Source organism: Stegostoma tigrinum, chromosome 15 (assembly GCF_030684315.1).
Source record: "Stegostoma tigrinum isolate sSteTig4 chromosome 15, sSteTig4.hap1, whole genome shotgun sequence".
Taxonomy (NCBI): Eukaryota; Metazoa; Chordata; class Chondrichthyes; order Orectolobiformes; family Stegostomatidae; genus Stegostoma; species Stegostoma tigrinum.
The window spans coordinates 5,935,934-5,960,980 of NC_081368.1; positions in this window are offsets into that span (position 1 = coordinate 5,935,934).

The window sequence follows — 25,047 nt, forward strand, 5'->3', positions numbered from 1 at the left end:
AAACAAGTCAGAGCTGACTGTCCCTGATCAATCCTTGTGCTTTCAAGTATTGATGAATCTTTTCCATCAGAACTTTTTTCAACAATTTTCTTACCACTGATGCCAGACTAACTGGTCTGTAATTCCTTGGCCTATCCCTTCTCCCATTTTTGAACAAAGGAGCCTATCTGCTATCCTCCAATCAGCTGACACTTCACCTGTGGCCAGCAAAATATTAAATATCTCCATCAGATCCGCAGCAATCTCCTCCGTTACCTCCCACAGCAGCCTGGGATATGTCCCATCAGGCCTTGGGGATTATGCACCTTAATGCCCACGGAAATATCTAATACTTCCTCTTTATTAATCTTGATTTGTTCTTGAACCTTATCTTCCCAACTTAAATCCCCAGCTACAATGTCTTTCCCCTTCTGTGAATACACATGAGAAATATTAATTTAAGACCTCACCCATGTCCACTGGCTCCACAATAATAAACTGTGAAGCTGGATGAACACAGCAGGCCAAGCAGCATCTCAGGAGCACAAAAGCTGACGTTTCGGGCCTAGACCCTTCATCAGAGAGCTCTGATGAAGGGCCTAGGCCTGAAACGTCAGCTTTTGTGCTCCTGAGATGCTGCTTGGCCTCCTGTGTTCATCCAGCTTCACACTTTATTATCTTGGATTCTCCAGCATCTGCAGTTCCCATTATCTCTCTCCACTGACTCCACAAACAGGTTTCCCTTTTGGTCTCTGATATATCCATCTCTTTCCTTGTAGTCCTCTTACTCTTAGTGTACTTGGAGGCTTTCCATGATCCATCAACCAAAGATATTTTGTGGCCCTCTTTGCCGACCCAGTTTCCCTTTTAAGCACCCCTCAACACATTGTGCCCTTGCAAAAGGCCTCCCTTGTTTTTAATGTACTCTACCCGACATAGGCTTCCTTCTTTTTCTTTACTAAACTGTCGATATTTCTTGACGTCCAGGTTCCCTGGACCTGTTGACCGTACCCTTCACATTTGGCGGGACACACTGGCCCTGACTTTTCAGCATGCCACTTTTAAAAGATTCCCACTTTCTAAAATTAGACTTACCTGCGAGTAGTGACACCCTGTCTGTGTTTGCCAGGTCTTGTCTCATGACATTGTCCTGGATCACAGGGGTTCTCAGCTTCTTTGCTTATCTGCCACATTGTCATGTGATATAGGCAGGATTTACTGTACAATGACATGTGACACTGAAAGGATGGAGAACGTGGATAATGCCAATTGAAATTGATGACAATCGACTGGTATTCCAAAATTGAATTTCAGTCATTCAATGTCAATCTCAATGGCAAACCCAAGACAAACATTGCATCAACTGACATTCATTCCTATATATTTCTTTGTTGTTATTTTACTGGTGTTTTCCCTCTGGTTTTTGAAAGACTGGAACAGAGCCAGTTGATACAATATAAATATTGAAAGAACTGTGGGTGCTGGAAATCAGAAATAAAAACATAAGTTGCTGGAAAACCTTGGAGACAAATCAGAGTTCACATTTCAGGCCCTTACTTAGAATTTTCTCAGTTCTGAGGAAAGGTTACCAGACCCAAAACAATAATTCTAATTTCTCTCCACAGATACTGCCAGACATAATGAGCTTTTCCAGCATATTTCAGTTTTTTATTTCTGATTTCCAGCATCCACAGTTCTTCTGATTTTGATATTGTATCAACTGACTTTGTCCCAGTCTTTCAAAACACAGAAAGAAACTAAAAACAAAAACAAAATCACGAATAATTAGGAAGGAATGCACTGGTCAGACCAGTATTCATCATTTGCAATGTTTACTAGGTTTTCCTGCTGGAAATTGGAATACCTGTAATTGTTTTAACATAACCGCTTGCTTTTTCAATTAAATTTGGTGAGCTGTCCGACTGTCCTTTGGATGTTTGGTGTGAGATGACCTTTGATCAATCAGCATTGACCCACCAACTGAATGTGATAGGCTTTGTAGTCTGTTCCCATTGATTACTTCAGCAATACAAGATTTTGATGAATGACAAATTGAGAGCGACAAGGCTTATTTAATTTCATTTTGCTACTGGGTAGACAAAAGGCTCTAGTCCTTTAAGAACCTACCTGCTAGATCTTCAGTGGTACTGCTTTGCTGAATTTACATTAATTTAAAGAAGTCGCAGTGGAGCTCAGAGATCTGACAGAAAAATATCTGAGTTGGCAATGCTAGTCAGTAAATTAATTCCAAAATGATTAGCGAGATCCCCAATTAATTTTTAATGACATTTTACATTCAATGAATGAGCTCTTAAATATCCTCTCTAACACCATGCCGTCAAATTCACTTGGACAATTTTTGGCACCTCCCTCCCCTTTCTGGAACTCTCTGTCTCCATCTCCGTCAACAACTCACCACTGATATCCATTTCAGACCTACTGGCTTCCACAATTACTTTGACTACACTTCCTCTCACCCACCCTCTTGTAAAAATGCTTTCCCACATTCACAATCCCTCTGCCTTTGCCACTTCTGCTCCCAGGATGAGGCATTCTACTCTGGGACATCCCAGATATCTTTGCACTTCAGGGACCATAGTTTCCCCTCCTCTGCTATTAAAGGATAACTTCAACCAGAACTCCCCCATTTCCTGCACTTCTGCCCTCAAACCCTCTTCCCCCAACAACAATAAGGATAGAATCCCCTTCATCATCACATGGCACCTCAATAACCTCTGAATACAACACATTATACTCCACCTGAACCTACTTGTGCATGTGTTCAGGCTTCTGTATCTTCTGCCTGACGGAAAACGTTGTAGGAGATCATTACTGGGGTGCAACGGATCTTGACCGCTTTTCTGTGGCAGAGCCCATGGATGGAAGGTTGGCTTCTGTGATGGTGTAGGCTGTGCACATCACCTTCTGTAGTTTCTTACAGTCCTGGGCAGAGCAGACCATCATGTGCTCGGACAGTGTGCTTTCAATGGTGCTTCTTGGTGAGGAGCCTTACATACGTGCGCAAATTCCTATTGCTGTGTTTGCTGGACTGTCGCACTTATGTTGAAAGCCCAGGACAGGCCATCAGTGATCGTCATTCCGAGGGATTGATTCTCTTCACCCCCTCAACCTCAGATATGTTGATGTAGATGGGGGCTTATTCTCCTCTTTTCTTTCTGAAGCCAATGATCAGTTCTTTAGCAGATGTTCAGAGACAGATTATTTTCATTTCCCCATGTCACCAAGCTCTCTATCTCTATCCTGTATTTTGACTCGTCATTGTTCGATATCAGTCCCACTATGGTGTTGTCAGCAGTGAACTTGTCCATCAGTATACAGGATTTGGCAACACAGTGTTATGTGTACAGGGAGCATGGTAGGGGGCTGAGGATGCATCTTTGGGAGGCTCCAGTGTTGAGTGTCGTTGTGGAGGAGATGGAGTTATCTATCCTCATACTTTGGCTTTGGAACTCACAGCCCAATGGCCCGAATATTGACTTCATCAGCTTTAAAGTCTCTCCATCTCCTACCTGTTCATCTTCTGACTCACCTATCTGCTGTATCCTTCCCACTAACCAACCAGAATAAGCCCCTACCAGCTTCCACCAATCTCCATCTCATCTTCCTTCCCCCAAGTCCCACCCCTTCATTTATTTCTTGGCTTCCCTCCCTCTCTCGTGTCCTGATGAAGGGGTCTGACCCAAAATATTGACTTCCCTGCTCCTTGCATGCTGACTTTCCTGTGTGCTTTTCCAGCTCCACATTTTTGCACTCAACATTTGAACTGTTTTCCGTGTGAGGTAAGGCTCATTTTTTTTTAGCGTTCATCCAGAGGTGTCATTTATTACCTAACTTCCCAGATAACAGTTAATAATCAATTACTTGCTATGGATCTGGAGCCATATGTAGAACAAACCAGGTACAAACTGCAGATTTCCTTCCCTAAAACCTGTTAGCGAACCAGATGGGTTTTTATAGCATTCGATGGTGGTTAAGTCGTCACCATTAGGACAGCTCTTTATTCCAGATTTTATTGAATTCAAATTCCAATATCTGCCCTCGTGAGGTTCGAGCTCATGCCCTTGGGATATTAGTTTGGGGTTGTGGATTGCTACCACTACATCACTCACCTCACCACCATTATTGATCTCTCAGCGCATCTCAGGGAAAGTAAGGCTTGCTCATTTAATTTTTCCACTTGATCTAACCTTCGAGTCCACATCACATTCTGTTAAACTGTGTTGGATTAAACTGTGTTAGATTACTTCCAAAAGCACCATGAGGTAGAAGTGACCAGAACTGTCCCCAGGCATTCTTATATTAGCTAACCACAGTTTCTCCTTGCTGCAGCCAGGTCTCCTTCGCATTCTCACCTTTTAGCTAACAATGCTGACATTCAACTCACCTTTGCTTTGTGCCTCGGGTCTTGATTTGCTGTCCAAAGGCTCATCATTTTCTGGGTGAAGACATTTCTCCTTATCTCAGTCCTCGTAGCCTACCCTGTATCCTCAGGTTGTGACCCCTAGTTCTGAATTCCCTAGTCATTAGGAACATTTTCCTGCATTTACTTGACTTGTCCTGTTCGAATTTTATAAGTTTCTGTGAGACAGCCCGCCCTCATGTTTCTAAAGTCCAGTGCATACAGTCCTAACTGATCCAGCCTCTCTTCACTCATCAGTCTTTCCCTCCCAGAAATCAGTCTGATCAGCCTCTGTTGAACTCCCGCAATAGCCAGAACATTCTAAATAAATTGATCTCGTCGACCTCAATGACAACAGTGAATACATTTCAGAAGATTCTGTAAAACACTTTGAGAAATCTCAGACCATGAAAAGAGATCAGTCAATACAATGTTCCTCTTATTAGAACTCCCACTGTCTGGTGGCTGCGTAATTTCGTTCCAATTTTCTTTCATGAAACTTGGTCAATTTAGTTTTGTTTTCTCACCTGAAGTGCCAGCATATTGATTTCTTCAAAATAAGACAAGCAATTAAATTTATTGGGTTTGTGAAACTAACACTGACTTGAGGCTTCTGCACTGTGTGTGGCCGAAGCAATAACTCATCAGGAAATAAAACAAAGTAACACGAGTTATCAACACATGGCCACGGTGAAAGAAATCGCTTTCTATCTGCTCACTTTTTGATCAGATTGTTGTTGCGATGTGGTGCATCTAGTACCCTTATTCTCCATGATTAGAGACAAGCATGAGAATTCCTGGAAGCATGGTACTCCACGAAGCAGGCTATTAATAAACACATTGAACCCGACCCCATATACATTCCACTACGGAGGAAACCCGGAAGTGAGGCAATCCATCGCAACGGACCCCAGAGTTCAAAAACCAGGCGGGAAAACACACCGACGCTTCATCGGAGGCTGCACTGAGGATGTTACCAAGCACGGTAATGAAACGTCTGCGGTACAACAAACCAGCTCAGCGAGCCAACCGAGCTCAATCTCCGTGATTAGTTACACACTCTCCGCTGATGGTTTTTATGATACACAAAGAATATGATGCCCAAAGGGACCAGGAAGATCCTACAATAAAACTCAGAACTGCAGATGCTGGAGATCTGATACAATATATGCTGAAATTAAACACAGAAATTGCGAGAGAAACTCAGCAGGTCTAGCAAAACCTGTGGATAGAAAGCAGAGTAAACTTTTCAAGTCCAGGGACAGCCCACTGAGTTCTGAAAACAGGCCACTGGATACGAAACATTAGCTCTGCTTCTGTCTCCACAGATGTTGCCAGACCTGCTGAGCTCCTGCAGCAATTTCAGTTTTTGAGGAAGTCCTAGTTTATCAATATATTGTAGCAGTTCAGGTAGTCAGGTCAAAGTCAGCTCTGCTCTCTCTTTAAAGTATGTACTAATTGTAATCATGATTTGTGCGATCAATTAATGCTAAAATCACATCCTGAGTGCCTTATAACCAAAATCATTGAGCAAAATGAAATCAATACCCTGTTTCGATCAGTTAATTAAGGGTATATTAAATCTCAGAATATGACACTAAAATCTAACATGAATGTGACTGCTCTAGAAATAGTGACTACGTGGAAAGTTCAGAAGATCATGAATGGCTTGTAAGCGAATAATTATAGTAACACGATCTGTTAACACTTGAAAACATTCCAACACTGAGCACACATTATTGGCGTGAATTTCATAATCCAGTTCGACATTTCCAAATTTACCAACTAATCTTACTTGGCTGACCTCATCTAATTACTGTGCAAAAGAGTGCAATGAAGTTCAACTAGTCTGCAAGTCACTGTTCCCACTGAGTAAAGTTGAAACTTGATCATAGGGTTGACAGCTGATTAAAGAGACAGAGGACTCGTTTAATTTGATGATCACCAAGCCTCAGTTGAGGGGCGAGTTTGGGAGGAAGTGTCCTTCATGGTCATGTCAACCAGTGCAGGAATTGAACTCACTCTGTTGGCATCATTTTGCATCACAAACTGGCTCTCTGAGGTTACTCAACCCCTGTTACTGCGTGAGAAGCCAGGGAATCCAGCCTTCTATACTTTGCTCTTGCATCTTAGTGTGTGTTTTTCAAAGCAGCCTCCCACACAGCAATTTGGAAAGTTGCTGTGAGGTTTTGTTGGTGAGGTAGTCACTGTGTTCACACTCAGGTTTCAGAAGCAACAGTGACAGACCTGAAAATCATTTTCCTTTCTTTGCTGGAATTGATCAACTGGGGAATATTTCTGAGGGAGAATTGCTCAACCCCCTTCTAACAGTGTCACAGACGCTGCTACAATATGGGTCTCCTCTGTGTGCTCCGGTTTCCTCCTCAAAGATGTGTAGGTGAGGGTGGATTGGCCATGCTACATTACCCATAGTGTTCAGGGATGTGTAGATTAGGTTTTAGGGGGATGGGTCTGGGTGAGAGGCTCTGAGGGTCGGTGTTGACTTATTGGGCCAAAGGGCCTGTTTCCACACTGTAGGGATTCTAAGTTCTCAGTCTAAGTCTAAGTCAGATCCATGACACTCACAGCTAGAGCAGAAAGACAAGATCTCAGCGTAATGGGAACATTTTCCTAATTACGGACAAAGTAGATCAGTGAAAAGATTGGGCAAGCTTAAAAAAACAACAGTATCTGGTTAGACCATAGATGTTGTATTAAGCTGAATCTTAGCAGAATTCGGTCATGTTTTATATTTGTTAGGTTTTAATAACCAGACCAAGCCCCCTTTAAATATATACAGGAGTTGGATTAGACCCTTACTTTTATCGTATTCAAAGGCAAGTATAAGGTGCTATGTTCCAGATAGACTTTGATTTGTCATACCGTTTGGCTTTAAGACAAAACACACTTTATTCTTACACACATTTAAAGTGCATACAAAAGAAAAAAAGATTTGTCCAACTTTAACTGTACTGGGAAATTCAGTGGAATAATAGGTTACTTAATGACGAAGCAGCAAATGTTTCAATGTAGTAATATCCCAAAAACTCACCCTTGGCAAAGGCAATTTCAGTAAAATAGATTAACGTAGATGCAGTATTTCTCCAGTCTAGGAGAAAACAACACTAAAAGAAAATTCCGGAAGACAGGGAGAATTCAACCATTTTGCTGCAGCAGGGACAAATGTATAACAGCTTCCAAACCTGAACAGCTACAGGAAGCTAAACTAAAGACCTGGATCTGTGGGAGCCTGACTCCATCCATTCATGCTGCTTTAATTGTTATAACATTAAATAAAACTCCAAGGCCTCATAAGCCATATACTTTATTGGCTTGGAACAGACCAGTCTGTACCTCTTCATAAAACAAAGGACAAATTAAACCTTTTAAAGTTAATGTGTTGTCACAACAGGTTTTATGGAGGGCTTCTATCTGCAAGGCCTGATGATATTTCTTGCAGTATCTTTCTGAACCCACCTCATTCTCTTTGTGCTACATGAAAACTGACTCCTGCTCATCCCATTTCTCTTCATGCTGTTGACAGGACTACTAGCCCCTGCTGGGAACCCTGGCACCATACCATCTTTGGAACCTAGCCATGTACCCAGTCAAATGTGGGCGCTGCAGTTTTGACCTTCACCATTAAACATAGTAGGGCTGTTACCAGAAGCTACTGTTTCTCAGGGCATACATGTGACCCAGCCGACTCTTCATTGCACATATAAGCACGTATCCCTAAATGTACCACTGTTTCAGAACCAAGGCATGCAGCTTACCTCCCCTCAGCTACAAAGCTAATAATTGCTGGAGAACTCAGCAGGTCTGCCATCATCTGTGGAGAGAGAAACAGAGTTAACGTTTTAGGTTCAGAGACCCTTCTTCGGAACACTATTTCACAATGCTCACTTTAGTCATTGTTACTCTTTCCCCTGCACAGCTCAGCATCTTCTCATTGTTCAATCCGGGACAATCACATACTGGAAATCTCTCAAGTACTTCAAAACATTAACTTTCATTCAGCATAAATGAAAAAAAAAACAAACAGAAGCTGCATCTGACTCTTGGAACAGACAGCAGCAGTTTGCTTTTGGAGCAACACTAACTTTGTCAGCAGTGATCAATCACTGCACCCAGCTCTCAAAGACTAGACCTCAGTGTGAATTAAGTGCTGCCTGACTGAATGTGTACAATATGCTGCACTCTTTCAATGTGCAAGGTCATACCTCCCCCCTGCTCAATGTCTTCTTCCATCTCAGAAGACAGTTGCCACTCTTCCAGCTCTTCAGTGTCCACTATAACCCCTGTTAGCCTGCCCAGTTATCCAATTCACAACATGTTAGGATTATCCCGCAGATTCTGTATAAAGTGTATTGTAAGCTGCTCCCCTAAACCCGATCCCTAAGATCAATTCAATCATCGGAACTTCATCTTCAGGAAGCCTATCACCTGCTCCACCAGGGTGCTGCTTGGACAATTGGCTGTATTACATCCATACTCTTTCGTGAGAGCTGTGCTTTCTTACAAATTGGGGAAGGAGTGTCTCTGAAGTGAGTTATCCGCCCAAGGTTTCTTTTTAAATCAGGGCGGCCTTCAAATAGATGATTTATCTTCCAAGATAATAAAATGTGAGGCTGGATGAACACAGCAGGCCAAGCAGCATCTCAGGAGCACAAAAGCTGACGTTTCGGGCCTAGACCCTTCATCAGAGAGGGGGATGGGGGGAGGGAACTGGAATAAATAGGGAGAGAGGGGGAGGCGGACCGAAGATGGAGAGCAAAGAAGATAGGTGGAGAGGGTGTAGGTGGGGAGGTAGGGAGGGGATAGGTCAGTCCAGGGAAGACGGACAGGTCAAGGAGGTGGGATGAGGTTAGTAGGTAGCTGGGGGTGCGGCTGGGGGTGGGAGGAAGGGATGGGTGAGAGGAAGAACCGGTTAGGGAGGCAGAGACAGGTTGGACTGGTTTTGGGATGCAGTGGGTGGGGGGGAAGAGCTGGGCTGGTTGTGTGGTGCAGTGGGGGGAGGGGATGAACTGGGCTGGTTTAGGGATGCAGTGGGGGAAGGGGAGATTTTGAAACTGGTGAAGTCCACATTGATACCATATGGCTGCAGGGTTCCCAGGCGGAATATGAGTTGCTGTTCCTGCAACCTTCGGGTGGCATCATTGTGGCAGTGCAGGAGGCCCATGATGGACATGTCATCAAGAGAATGGGAGGGGGAGTGGAAATGGTTTGCGACTGGGAGGTGCAGTTGTTTGTTGCGAACTGAGCGGAGGTGTTCTGCAAAGCGGTCCCCAAGCCTCCGCTTGGTTTCCCCAATGTAGAGAAAGCCGCACCGGGTACAGTGGATGCAGTATACCACATTGGCAGATGTGCAGGTGAACCTCTGCAGCTGACTTTCCCTCAGGATGGTGTGGAAAGGGGGAGTTAATGGAATGGTTCTTTATCGCTCCTGTCTACTGGCTCATGTGGATGTCGAAGACAAAGTAATGTAAGACAAGAAGAACGAAGAAGAGGAGTATGCTATTTGGCCCCTCAAGCCTACTTTGCCGTTCAACAAGATCATGGCTGATCTGATATCCCTCACATCCACTTTCTTGAGTTTTCCCTATAAACTTTGATTCTTGAATTGATCAAGAAAATCTATCTATCTCAGCCTTAACTACAGCTGTCTGTGGCAAGGAATTCTAGTGACTAACAAACCTCACAGAGAAGCATTTCCTCCTCATCTCAATGTCATATTGGTGCCCATTTATTCTGGCACTGTGCCCTCTGGTCCAAATCTCTCCCATGAGGGGAAACATCCGCACAGCATTTACCATATCAAATTCAAGGCACTTTCTGGGGTGTTTTGAGGTATTATTTAAGTCAATATTTGTCCCTCGATCAACATCACACACAGACTCATATATACACAAATGCATGGCAATACCCTCATGGTATGATTGCTGGATTGTTAGTCCAGAGACCCAGATAATGGTCTGGGGGCCAGCGTTCGAATCCTGCCATAGCAGAAGGATGGAATTTGAATTCAATAAATATCTGAAATTAACAATCTAATGTTTCTCATGAATTCATTTGCGATTGTCAGGAAAAACCCATCTGGTCCACTAATATCCTTCAGGGAAGGAAACTGCCATCCTTACCTGGTTTGGCCTACATGTGACTTCAGAACCACAGCAATGTGGTTGAATATTAACTGCTCTCTGGGCAATTAGGGATGGGCAATAAATGCTGCCTGGCCAGTGATGCCCTCATCCGATAAACAAATAAAGGATACGCATACATGCACATGGACATGCATGGAAGCACACATGCATGCACACATACAGTGTATAGACACACAACCACACACATGCACATGTATGGAACACATACACATGCAGGTGGTCATAGAAACAAGCGCACATGTTAACAAAGATAGTAGGAACTACAGACGCTGGAGAATCTGAGATAACAAGGTGCAAAGCTGGATGAACACTGCAGGCCAAGCAGCATCAGAGGAGCAGGAAGGCTGATGTTTCAGGTCTAGACCCTTCTTCAGAAATGGGGAAGGGGAAGGAGGTTCTGAAATAAATAAGGAGAGAGGGGAAGGCCAATAGTGCAAATCGAGCATAGATGTTATGCACGAAACAACTGCACCTCCCAGTTGCGAACCATTTCAACTCCCCCTCCCTTTCCTCAGATGACATGTCCATCCTTGGCCTCCTGCAGTGCCACAACGATGCTACCTGAAGGTTGCAGGAACAGCAACTCATATTCCGCTTGGGAACCCCGAAGTCCAACGGTAGCAATGTGGACTTCACAAGCTTCAAAATATCCCCTCCCCCTACTGCATCCTAAAACCAGCCCTCCCTAATCTGTCCTTCCTCCCATCTGTCCCCTCCTCCCACCTCCCAATTCAAGCCCCATCCCCATCTCCTACCTACTAACCTCAACCCGCTCTTTTGACATGCCCATCCTCCCTGGACTGATCTATCTCCTCCTTCCCTCCTCACCTACACTCACCTTTACTTGTTCCATCCCCGCCTCTTTGACCTGTCTGCCTCCTCTCCACCTATCTTCTCCTCTATCCATCTTCTATCCACCTCTCCCTCTCTCCCGATTTATTTCAGAATCCCCTTCCCCTCCCGTCCCCCTTCCCCATTTCTGAAGAAGGGTCTAGGTCCAAAACATCAGCCTTCCTGTTCCTCTGATGCTGCTTGGCCTGCTGTGTTTATCCAGCTCTACACCGAGTATCACAGATATTGACTGCTTTCTTTTCTCTCTGTTGTAACAGAGATTCTCTTCAGTTGTACTTTATTTGCTGGAATGCACTTTGCAATGTCTGGTGGACGTGAAAGTCTGTATACAAATGCAGGTGTAAATTGCTCACATTAATTGCTAATTACAAATGTTGTTTTCAATCCATGATTTGCTACATTCCCTGGAATCGTCTGCTGTTTGCAATGCTTGATGAAACAGCTCCCAGTTGCTAATGGCTTCCTAAAGCATTTCATAATGAAGAAACCAAGTTTGAGTTTGACTGTTATCCAATTCTCCCAGACAGGGAAGTTTGTTCCGTAATCACTCTTCAAAATCTACCCACTGCCTACTAATTTCATCGTGGCCTGTCTCATTAATTCTCGGATTCTACAAACTTAATTAACCAGACCTGGCATGCCAACAGCTGATCTTTATATACTCTTAATTGGGTGTTTTCAAAATAATTTACCAAGAATTTTCTTGAAATAGATTTTACAACTGTTAACAAAAGCAAAGAGCTCTGCATGTTTCATTGTCCTGTAGAGGACATGGTTCTTGGCTCTACTTGTTTATATTTTAATGGGCCCTTATGGTGTAGTGGTTGTACCCTCAGGAGATCTGGGTTCAAAACCCACCTGCCCCTGAAGTGAATCACAGAATCATAGATTCCCTTTGGTATGGAAGCAGGCTACTCAACCCATCAAGCTCATACCAACCCTCTGAATGCATCTCACCCAGACTCATCTCCCTCAACCTTATTCCCTGTAATCTTGCATTTCCCACATTGAAACCGCCTAACCTACTCATCCCTGGGCACAATGGGTAATTTAGAATGGCCAATCCACCTATCCTGCACATCGCTGGGCACTGTGCATAATTTAGCATGGGCAGATCACTTAAACTGCATATCCCTGGGCACTTTGGGTAATTTCATATGGGCATGTCACCTAAACTGCACATCCCTGGGCTCAATAGCTCAGTTAGCATGGAAAATCAACCTAACTTGCATATCTGTCGACTGGTGTGTTGATTAAGATAATTATTGGCCTTCTACATTTGCAGATTTTGGAGTAAATCTGTATTAACAATCAAGTAAAACAGCAAGCTCCACTAGAATCCAGAATACAAAAGGTTGAGAAATCAATTAATCGCTGTGTGCCTTCTATAAGATGTATTACATCGACTCAGAAAGGCTCCTTCAACAGCACCTTTCAAACTAACACCCTCGACCACCTCAAAGAAAAATGGAGCAGGCAAGGTGCATGGGAACACTACAACCTAAAAGCTCCCTCCTAAGGGACCCATCCCCCTGCCTGGAAAGGATGTTTCCTCTTGTTGGAGAGCCTAGGATAAAAAGGTCATTGCTTCAGCACCAGTTGGCCACTTAAGATGGAGATGAGAAGAATTTTGATTCTCAAAGAAGGTCACATGTCCTTAGAAATCTCTTCCACAGACAGTGATGAGCAGAAAAACGCGTGAAATAGATCTAAAGCAGAAGTAGATAGATTTTTGGAATGAAAGATTATCAGGCCTTGCCAAGATTATGGACTGCTCAGACCCACTATGATCTTACTGTTCTGAGGAAGGAGAAATCGATCCGAGGTGTTAACCCTGATTTCTCGCCATGGATGCTGCCAGACCTGCTGAGCTTTTCCAGTAACTTCTGTTTTTGTTTATGATCTTATTGAATACCAGAGAAGATTTGAGGAGCTGAGTGGCGTCATTCAACTTCTAAAGGGGAAGTTCATGTCTGTATTCAAAAAGAAGTTTTGTAACTTCACACTTGTCTACACATACCTCCACACTGACATAAATCTGCACCCATCACTCAGTAACAAAACCTTCCAAGGCTAAGCTTCAAGCTTTTTTCGTTTGGGTGAAGCCATTAAGGAATTTGAATGAGAGCTCTGATGAAGGGTCTAGGCCCGAAACGTCAGCTTTTGTGCTCCTGAGATGCTGCTTGGCCTGCCGTGTTCATCCAGCCTCACACTTTGTTATCTTGGATTCTCCAGCATCTGCAGTTCCCATTATCTCCATTGCTGAAGATGTTTGCAGGTCCATTTGTATTCAAGTCTGAACTCAACACAGCTCAGTATCAGATAGCCTTTCCTTAGCAAGTGTAAACATTTGCATGTTGGATGTTTAAAATTAACATTCATGTGGGTTCTCATTTGTAAATGCCAACGTTCGTACATCGAATGCTCATAAATTGAAGGCTGTCCATAGTCCAACCTGGATATATATCAATAAATAAAAATCAGAATAATAGCCTATAATTAATCTTATCATATGAAAGGCTGAACTTTTAGTTGTTAAATATTCCTGTTGTGATGGTTTAAAATTAGGATATTTGTACTATGACTGACAGGAAAGGTATTAGCAAAGTTCTTTCAACGTCACCCCAGTCTCTACAGCAACTGAAATTCCATCAGAACAGAAACCTCAGGTTAATATATCCTGGTACCTGAGCTTTGCATTCAATCAAGTGTCACATTTGATTAAGGACAGGTTGCTTCATTTTGGCTGATAATCGGTTGAGAATCTAATAATGGATTATCAGGTCGTTAACTGAGAAGATCGCTGTCTTTAATCTCCTTCCCTTCTCCTCCAATGACATTTCAATAAAGATTTTATGTTGAACTTGAGACAAGTGAGTCCCAGCTCAAACTTATTTTCCAAACTCAACACAATGTTGTAGCTGTGAACAGAGGAAGTTAAAGGAGAGTTTTAATTGTTCAGGATCATGAGGGGTTTTGCTTAAATACACAAGCAGGTATTAGCCCTATCTCTGCGGTCAGTGTCATTGCTGTGCTTGTCATTGCTTACCTCTTAAGATTTCCACCACATAAGAGCCCCATTACACGCTCGAGTTCTCCAGGTGAACCTGTTAGTGCACTGGAATACCACACCACCTCCCCTCTAGCCCTGGCCCACATTTCGCACCTCACCATTAAGGTAAGCTTTTCATGGTCTCATATCATTCTGTGAGTGAGTGACCAAGTGATGAGTGGATGACATGTTAAGGGGAAAATTGGTGTGTGAGTACTTGAGTGAGTGGGTGAGTGAGTGAGTGAAGGGATGAGTGGATGAGTGTGTTGCGTGAGTGAGGGTGTGAGTGAATGACAGAAATAATGAGTGAGTGCGTGGAAAAGTGGGAGACAGAGTGAATGTGTGGTTGCATTGATGAATGGATGGGTGATTTGGTGAATAGGGAACGCAATTGAGTGAGCCTGTGAATGAGTATTTGAGTGAATGGTTAAATGGATGAGTATGTGATCATAAGGTGGGTCACTGGGTGTGTGATTGAATTGGCAAGCAAGCAAATCAGATAGTTGAGGTGATTATGGAAGAAAGAATCAGGTCTAGTTGGAAGCTGATTGGAAACTCAGCTGGCTCTGGTACTCAGTCATTAACATTGGATAATCATTGACTGGTGGACATCAGGTCTAACCAGTAAATGATTTCCATTGCATATTCTGGGGAAACTCCAATGATGTCTTTGACAAGGGAGCTTGTTTTATCCTGATTCCCATTGACGTTTTTCCAAGGGCACATTAACTTTCAAATTCACTGAGCTCTGGGCAACATCCTGGCCTGGGCTGACTATTAGCAAGTAACATTCACACTACACAGTGCCAGGCAATTACCATTTCAGGAAAAAAAAGGACTAAAACATCATCCCTTGGCATTTAACATGATTAACTTCACTGAATTCCTCGCTTGGGAGTAACCATTGACCATAAACTAAACTGGACTCAACATATAAGTACAGAGGCAACAAGAGCAGGTCAGATGCTGGGAATTCTACAGCAAGTAATTCAACTCTTGATACCGAACCCCCAACCACCGCACCCCACCCAGCCACGAAATCTTGTCCATTGTCTCCGCAGCACATGTCAGGAGCGTGAAGGAAGTCTCCCCACTTGCAGTTCCAATGATACTCCAGAAGTTTGACACCATCCAGACAGCTGCACATCCACAAACATCTTACCCTTCACCACTAACCCCTAGCTGCAGCAAAGCTTGCAATCAACAATATTCAGAAATTCACCAAAGTTTCTTAGGGAGCACCTTCCAAACTTGCAGCTAGATGGACAAGGGCAGCAGATACATGGGAAGACCACCCCTGCAAGTTCCCACCCAAACAGCTCACCATCCTGGCTTGGAAATATATCACTGTTGCCTCAATTCCCTTCCTAATGGCATTGTGGGTCAACTGACAGCACACGGACTACAGTGGTTCACAAAACAGCTCACCAGAAACTTCGCAAGGGCAATAACGGATGGACAATAAATACTTGTCTAACAGTAATGTCATTTGAATGAATAAAAAAGAGACAAGTTTTTTTATTTAATGTAACAAGTAGTTGTGATTGGGAACACACTGTCTGAAAGGGCAGTGAAAGAAAACTCAACAGTAATTTTCAAAAACAAGTTGATAAACAATCGGATAAAATCCACGAAGCCGAAAAGCATTGAGAGGTGCATGGAAAGATTGGACGAGCAGGATTAATTCATTAGATCTTTCAAAGAGTTGGCAGAGATTTGATGGTTTAGCAGTGCTCTTTTGTGTTGTAAGACTCTATAAGTGCCTTTACATTCTTTCAAAAAACACCAGCAATTATCGTTTTCCTCTTACAGCAACAGTAGCCTGTAACTACAATTTACAAACAAAGATTATATCAACCAACATTCCCACTGCGATCAACACATGTTCCCGACAGGCACTGAGCAAATGCCATTTTATTCATGAGCTCTATAATTGCTTCCTTAGAATGTTGAATCATAGCCCAAAATACATGCCTCTAATGTAAATCCAGAGGTGAGGGCCTTTCATATAGGCCTGGCCAGCTCACTACGCAGTGGGAGCTGCTACCCATGGTGAGCCACTAGGATCTTTAGGAATGCACAGAGTCTGCTCCTGGTTCAACTAGACAAGTGTCTCGTCAATATAAATAGAGCACAGGAATTATTAAATCAGACAATTCTTTATAGATACAATTTAGGGAATGGTGGATGTCGTGATTTTCTTTTTTTTTCTCTTCATTCTTGGGCTGAGGGCATTGCTGGCCAGGCAGCATTTATTGTCCATCCCTCATTGCCCAGAGGACAGTTCAGAGTCAACCGCATTGCTGTGGGCCTGGAGTCACATGTAGTTAACCAGGTAAGGATGGCAATTTCCTTCCCTGAATGACATTAGTGAACCAGATGGGTTTTTATAACAATCAACAATGGATTCACAATTCCACATATTTATTGAACTCAAACTCCACCATCTGCTATGACGAGATTCGAACCGAGGTCGCCAGAATGTCATCTGGGTCTCTGGATTAACAGTCCAGTGATAATACCACTAGGCCATTGACTCGCCTCAATGGAACCAGATGGATCTCATTGACTACAAGATCCTTGATTGGGGTCATTAACTTGGGCCAATCAGAAAGGCAAGATAACAAAGTGTGGAGCTGGATGAGCACAGCAGGCCAAGCAGCATCTTAGGAGCACAAAAGCTGACGTTTCAGGCCTAGATCCTTCATCAGAAAAGTCTAGGCCCAAAACATGAGCTTTTGTGTTCCTAAGATGCTGCTTGGCCTGCTGTGTTCATCCAGCTCCATGCTTTGATATCTCGGATTCTCCAGCTACTGCAGTTCTCATTATCTCCAATCAGGAAAGCTGTGGCTGACCAATATAGCCAGGAGAGCTTTTTGGGAGAGGTGAGCACCACAAGGTATTGTCCACTTTGTCTCCCCCACACACTCTATTTTAGCTTGATCTCTACCTTCCCTCTCACTTTTTCTTTCACATAAGCAGATCCCCTATAGGGACCAATGTGCGATATACTGATTCTTTGGTCACATGGGTGTGTTCTCCTTGTGGTGGTATGTTAATAAAATGATTAACCTGGCTTTTTTATTAAACTGTGTCTCATGCTCGCCATGCACAACAAGGGTCCAGGGGAAGATAAGCACTACTGCTGGATGGCAATAGTGTAGGGGAACAACAAAAAAAATAACCAGGAGGTTCAACAAAAACAAAGCGTTAAAAAAAAACCCAAGAAATTAGAATCTCCTCGCTTCAGGGAATGGAGATAAGGAGAAACTTCTTCAGCCAGAGAGTGGTGAATCTATGGAATTCACCGCCACAGAAGGCTGTGTAGGCCAGGTCATTGAGTACATTTAAGGCTGAAATAGGCAGGTTCTTGATTATCAAGGGTATCAGGGGTTACAGGGAGAAAGCGGGAAATTGGGGTTGAGGAACTTATCAGCCTAGATTGAATAGTGGAGTAAACTTGATGGGCCGAATGGCCTAATTTCTGCTCCTATGCATTATGGTCATATGGTCTTATGGACTCCCAAAAAAGAAAATAAATATATAAACAGGAGTTTTAACACCTCCTCCATCCAGGAGGCTAACTCTGAGCTGGCTTGTCACAGCCAGTATACTGTGCACAAGTAAATAGAGTGACTCAGTGAGAGGGTACAGGGCTCTGTGTACTTATTTCAGTTATCTAGATGAGCCTTTTGTAGACACAGTTTAAGGGAGTGGTAAAATCACACCAGAGTTACATTGAGATGACAGAGTTTGTTCCAGAGACTGGAGGAGGACCAGGATATCAGGCCTCACTCCTTGGAGATCTGAAGCTGCTCCACCCACATGTCAGTATGGCATCCTCCTAGTGGGTGGGTCCAATGGCACCCCTCAGTACTAACCCTTTCAGAATCATGTACAACATCGCACCCTCAAGCTTCCCTTTTCGTGCTTGATATGATGTATTTGCTTAAATATTCCTATTAGCCACATGGAGTGCAATGATTCAAGTTGACAGCTCATCACCGAAAGTTGAATCGTGGTAAGGAAATAAATGCTGAATCATCCAGTGATACCTACAAGTCAGTAGAAGAAATATAGCCCCAAACTACTCCCAAGTCGTCTTGCTTTTCTGACCAAAGATTAGTATATCACCATAATTACCTTTGTTTCTTTCATTTCCCCACGACGTAACTGAGGATTTTACCTAGGTACTCTGTATCTAAAGATGGGGTAGCGTGTTGGCGTGTTTTTCATTGTTACACTAACTAATCTGTAGCTGAAGAAGATGTACCTTGGTACCTCTATAGCTAACATGGCGTTGTAAGTGCAACTCGTAAGCTTTGCTCATTTAAGTTACGTGTGACAATAAAACTCATTCATTCATTCATTCAGGCCAAGTAGCATCTTAGGAGGAGGAAGGCTGACGTTTCGGGCCTATGAAAGGTCTAGGCCTGAAACATCAGCCTTCCTGCTCCTCTGATGCTGCTCGGCCTGCTGCGTTCATCCAGCTCTACACCTTGTTATCGTGGATTCTCCAGTATCTGCAGTTCCTATGATCTCTCATTCGTTCATTCATTCAAATCTGTGACATCACAAATTCAGGTGACCTGGGGCTTTTCTGTGTTGGCCTGTGATGTGTTCTCTTCAAATTGGGAAAACTTGTCCTTTGGTTAAAGACCAATCCTTTGATTCTCTTCCTGACAAACCAACTTCTGCAGGACATTTTAAAGTGAAGAACTTTTAATCTCTTGGATTACCTTCATTGAAATGTCTTCCTCACTGTTATAGCAGTAAACATCAGAGATAGTAAGAACTGCTGATGCTGGAGTCAAAGATAACACAGTGTGGTGCTGGAGGAACTCAGCAGGTCAGGGAGCATCACAAGAGCAGGTAAGTTGACGTTTCAGGTCAGGACCTTCTTCAGAAATGAGGGAGGGGGAAGGGAGCTCTGAAATAAATAGAGAGAGGATGGGTGGGGCTGGGGAAGGTAGGTGGCTTGGTGATAGGTGAGTGCAGGTAGGGAGTGGTGGAGATCGTTCAGTGAGGTGGGAGGAGTGGATAGGTGAGAGAGAAGGTTGTGTCAGGTCAAGAAGGCAGGGATGAGAGGGGGTATTGGTCATGGGATGAGGCCAGGGGTGGGAAGATTTTGAAACTGGTAAACTCCACATTGAGACCATTGGGTTGTAGGTTCCCAAGGTGCTTCCCCTCCAGTTTGTGGGTGACATCATTGTGACACTGGAGGAGGCCCAGATTAACATGTTGTCGAGGGAGTAGGGGGGTAGTTGAAATGGTTGGCGACTGGAAGTTGTTGTCATTTGTCACAAACAGAGCGCAGGTGCTCTACAAAGCGGCCCCCGAGCCTCTGCTTGGTCTCAACGGTGTAGAGAAAGTCACATTGGGAACAGTGGATACAATAGACCACATTAGCTGATGTGCAGATGAACATCTGTCTGATGTGGAAGGTTTGTTTGGTGTCTTGAATGGAGGTGAGGGGGAAAGGTGTAAAGGCAGGTGTAGCAATTCCTGCGGTTGCTGGGAAAGGTGCTGGAGGGAGTGGGGTTAGTGGGGAATGTGGAGTGGATGAGGGAGTTCAGGAGTGAACAGTGAACAGCCCCTATGCAAGGCAGATAGGGGTGGGGAGGGAAATAGCTCTTTGGTCGTGGGGTCAGATTGTAGGTGGCAGAGAATGATACTTTGAGTATGGAGATTAGTGGGATGATACTTGAGGGCAACGGGGATTCTGTCTTTGTTTTTGTTGAGGGGAGGGGGTGTGATGCCAGAGCTGTGGGAAACGCAAGAGATGCGGTCGAGGGCATTTTCGATCACTGAAGGGGGTGTTATTGCAGTCTTTGAAATAAGAGGACATCTGGGATATCTAGGAGCAGATGTGGCAGAGGTGGAGGAATTTTGAGCAGGGGGTCGCATTCTTGCAGGAAGGTGGGTGAGAGGAGGTGCTGTCTAGGTAGCTATTGGAGTTGGTGAGCTTGAAATAGATGTTGGATTCAACGTGGTCACCAGAGATGGAGTCAAAGAGGTCCAGGAAGGAGAGAGAGGTATCAGAGATAGTGCAGGTGAATTTGAGGTTGGGGTGGAAGGTGTCAGTCAAGTTGATGAACTGTTCAAGCTGCTTGTGGGAGCACGAGTCCGGCACTGATACAGTCATCAACACAATGGAGGAAGAGATGGAGGATAGATCCAGTGTAGCTGCAGAATAGGAACCATTCCATCTACATCCAGTATACCACCCATGCCCTCCACCTTCTCCAATACTTCCAATTCCCTGGCCTCCAACACTTCATCTTCACTATGCACATGCCCCCATATACTTGTGTTACCCATGCAGATGGTCTAAAAGCCCTCTGCTTCTTCCTGCCCTGCAGGCACAATGAATCCCCCTCCATTGGCACTCTCATCTGCTTAACCAAACTCATCCTTACCCTTAACAACTTCTCCTTTAATTCCTCCCACTTGCATGGTCCCAAGTTATGACTGCCTTTTCATAGGATATGTAGATGTGTGCAGCCCCAGCAATAGTGAAAAAGCTTGACACTATCCAGACAAAGCAGCCCACTTGATTGGTACCAAATCCACAAACATCTACTCCCTCCAGCACCGATGCTCAGTAACAGCAGAGTATATTATCTGCCAGATGAGCTGCAGAAATTCACCAAAGACCCTCAGACAGCACCTTCCAAACACACGACCACTTCCATCTACAAGGACAAGGGCAGAAGGCACATGAAACACCAACCCCCTGCAAGTTCCTCTCCAAGTCACGCACCACCATCCTGACTTGGAAATATATCACCGCTCCTTCAGTGTCCCTGGGTCAGAACCCTGGAATTCCCTCCCTACTGGCATTGTCGGTCAACCCACAGCAGGAGAACTGCAGCGTTTCAAGAAGATAGCTCACCACCACCTTCTCAAGGACAACTAGGGATGGGCAAGAAATGCTAGCCCAGCCAACGACACCCACATCCCATAAATGAATAGAAAAGAAAATTCTGCTATTTGAGACTTACTTCACGCTCAGTGTGATCGCATTCATAATTCCTGGGACTTCTTGCTGGGACTGGAAAGGATTTAAAGTTGGACCCTGCCTTGACTGAGTCATCTCAGCTGCTAACATCAGGCTGGAATAGGCCAAGCCCAATTTTTCACCAACTGCAGTGTATTCTGAGTTGGGCCAAAGCAACGTTCTTCAATTTGTTCAAGTGGGATATGCTGTTCATTGCCGAGCCGGCTGCTTCATTGCCTCACAGATCTTGCGTACTTATAGCAGACTGAGCACTCTTCGTTGTTGATAGCTGCGGAAAACATGAGTGCCAACCCAATATAGTCACATCTCACTCACAGAATGAAAAACACTTTGCACTCTTCACACAGCGCGTGGTGGGCGTGTGGAATGCGCTGCCGGCAGTGGTGGTGGAGTCAGATACTTTGAGGCTTTCAAGCGACTCTTAGATAGTCACATAGAGGCTAGTAAAATGCAGAGTATGCAGAGTAGATTGTTCTTAGTAGGATAATAGGTCAGCACAACATTGTGGGTCAAAGGTCTGTACTGTGCTGTACTGTTCTATGTTGTATGTTAAATTTATAATGCCTAATAAATAAGCCAAATTGATTCAATTTTTTGGGTTTTTCTATGTGGGAATTGTCGCGAGCCCATGAAATCTTCTGCTAGCACTTCCTTTACCAGCTGAACAAAACTGATCTCAAACTCACCAAGGAACATTGCTCCAATGAACGGTAAAAATGTGTCAGGTTTGGGAAGTGACACATTGCAACAGAAGAAAGAGAAATCTTTGGGCTCGAAGTGTTAACTTGGTTTCTCTCTCCACAGATGCTGCCAAACCTGCTGAGTTTCTGCACCACTTGCCGTTTTTATCTCAGATTCCCAGCATCTTTAATGTTTGCTTTTATAAGAGAATTGCAGCTCCCAACGGCCCAAATGTTTTTTTCTCTCTTCTATCCCTATTTTCTAAGCCACTAAATATTTAAAGATCTTGAAGTTTTAAGATTCCTTTAAATTCACATAAACAATCTCCAGCCAAGCAGCCACCACATCAAAAACTGAAACGAAAACTAAGGGTGAAATGTTGCACAGTTCTCAGAGATGGGGATTACAGTGAGATTTGTGGGAGAATTCAATGAGACATTAATAGCATCTTGTTTAATCTTTTAAGCATTTACTGAGCGGCATGACAAAATTTGAGCCAGAAAGTGGTTAGATTAAGGGAGTTTACTGCTGTTATACAACTTGTTAACAGCCCAATTGTTTCATTAATATTCAGCTTGCGATCTTATTAAAGTTAGACAGTGCAAAAAAGCTAAGGAGTGCCAATTGTTGCCTTCCATCCATTGGAAGTTCAAAGTGCACACTGAGGACAAAATTGGCAGCAACCACAATTGGAATAAGCAGGTAAGGTTCTTGATCTATTTTGGAGCGATCTGCAAGACTCATGAAATGGGGCTGTTTCAAGGGAAACAATATTAAGCACAGACCTGTACAGTATACAGGGCACTGATCTCGGGGTTCCTAATCCATGGCCATTTTGATGCATTGCCTTTCTATTTGCTGTGCACCTCCCTGCTCCAGTCATCGTTGCCCAACTCATTCACACCAATATAATAAAGTGTGAAGCTGGATGAACACAGCAGGCCAAGCAGCATCTCAGGACCACAAAAGCTGAGGTTTCGGGCCTAGGCCCTTCATCAGAGCTGAAGGGTCTAGGCCGGAAATGTCAGCTTTTGTGCTCCAGAGATGCAGCTTGGCCTGCTGTGTTCATCCAGCTTCACACTTTATTATCTTGGATTCTCCACCATCTGCAGTTCCCATTATTTCTCATTCACACCAATAGTTTTGGACAGAATGACAGAGACAAAGTAGGGATATTGCAGAATGAGAGTCAGTGGGGTTAGCAGGACTGATTGATCTTTATACAGTCAAGAAAGATTATCCGGGGTGGGATTAGACAGCCATGGCTGACAAAGGAAGTCAGGAAATATATCAAAGTAAAAGAGACAGCCTATAAAGTGGCCAAGAGCACTGGGAAATCAGAAGATTAGGAAGGCTACAAAAACAGAGGATAACAAAGAGAGAAATAAGGAAGGAGAGGATCAAATATGAAGGTAGGCATTTAATAATACTAGAAATGACAGTAAAAGCTTCTTTCAATACATAAGAAACAAACGAGAAGCAAAAGTAGATATTGGGCCGCTCCAAATTGATGCTGGAATGCTAGGATTCAATGCTATTGATGGGAGATAAGGAAATAGCTGAAGAACTTAATAAATACTTTGCGTCAGTCTTCACAGTGGAAGACATGAGTAGTATGCCAACAATTAGGGAGAGTCAGGGGGCAGAGTTGAGTATGGTTGGCATTACAAAAGAGAAAATGCTAGTAAAGCTAAAGGGTCTAAAAATTGAAAAATTCCTGGCCCTGATGGGCTACATCCTAGAGTTCTGAGGGAGGTGGCTGTGGAAATAGCAGAGGCTTTGGTCATGATCTTTCACAAGCCGCTGGAGTCTGGGAAAGTCCCAGATGATTAGAAAGTTGTTGTTGTAACCCCGTTGTTTAAGAAAGGATCAAGGCAAAAGATGGAAAATTCTAGGCTGATTAGCCTAACCTCGGTAGTTGGTAAAATTCTAGAATCCATTGTCAAGGATGAGATTTCTAAATTCCTGGAAGTGCAGGGTCAGATTAGAACAAGTCAGCATGGATTTAGTAAGGGGGGGTCGTGCCTGACAAACCTGTTAGAATTCTTTGAAGAGGTAACAAGAATGTTAGACCAGGGAAACCCAGTAGATGTTATCGATCTAGACTTCCAAAAGGCCTTTGATACGGTGCCTCACGGGAGGCTGCTGAGCAAGGTGAGGTCCCATGGGGTTTGAGGTGAGCTACTGACATGGATTGAGGATTGGCTGTCTAACAGAAGGCAGAGAGTTGGGATAAAAGGCTCTTTTTCGGAATGGCAACCGGTGACAAGTGGTGTCCCTCGGGGTTCAGTGTTGGGGCTGCAGCTGTTCACCGTGTATATTAATGATCTGGATGAAGGTACCGGGGGCATTCTGGCCAAGCTTGCCGATGATACGAAGATAGGCGGACACGCAGGTTATACTGAGGAGGTGGGGAAGCTGCAGAAAGATTGGGACAGTTTAGGAGAGTGGTCCAGGAAATGGCTGATGAAATTCAATGTGAGGTTTTGCACTTTGGAAAAAAGAATACAGTCATGGACTATTTTCTAAACGGTGAGAAAATTCGCAAAGCAGAAGTGCAAAGGGATCTGGGAGTGTTGGTCCAGGATTCTGTAAAGGTTAACTTGCAGGTAGAGTCCATAATTAAGAAAGCAAATGTAATGTTGTTGTTTATCTCAAGAGGTTTGGAATATAAAAGCAGCGATGTGCTTCTGAGACTTTATAAAGCTCTAGTTCGGCCCCATTTAGAATACTGTGTCCAATTTTGGGCCTCACACCTCAGGAAGGACATACTAGCCCTGGAGCGTGTCCAGCAGAGATTCACACAGATGATCCCTGGAATGGTAGGTTTAGCATATGATGAACGGCTGAGGGTCCTGGGATTGCACTCATTAGAGTT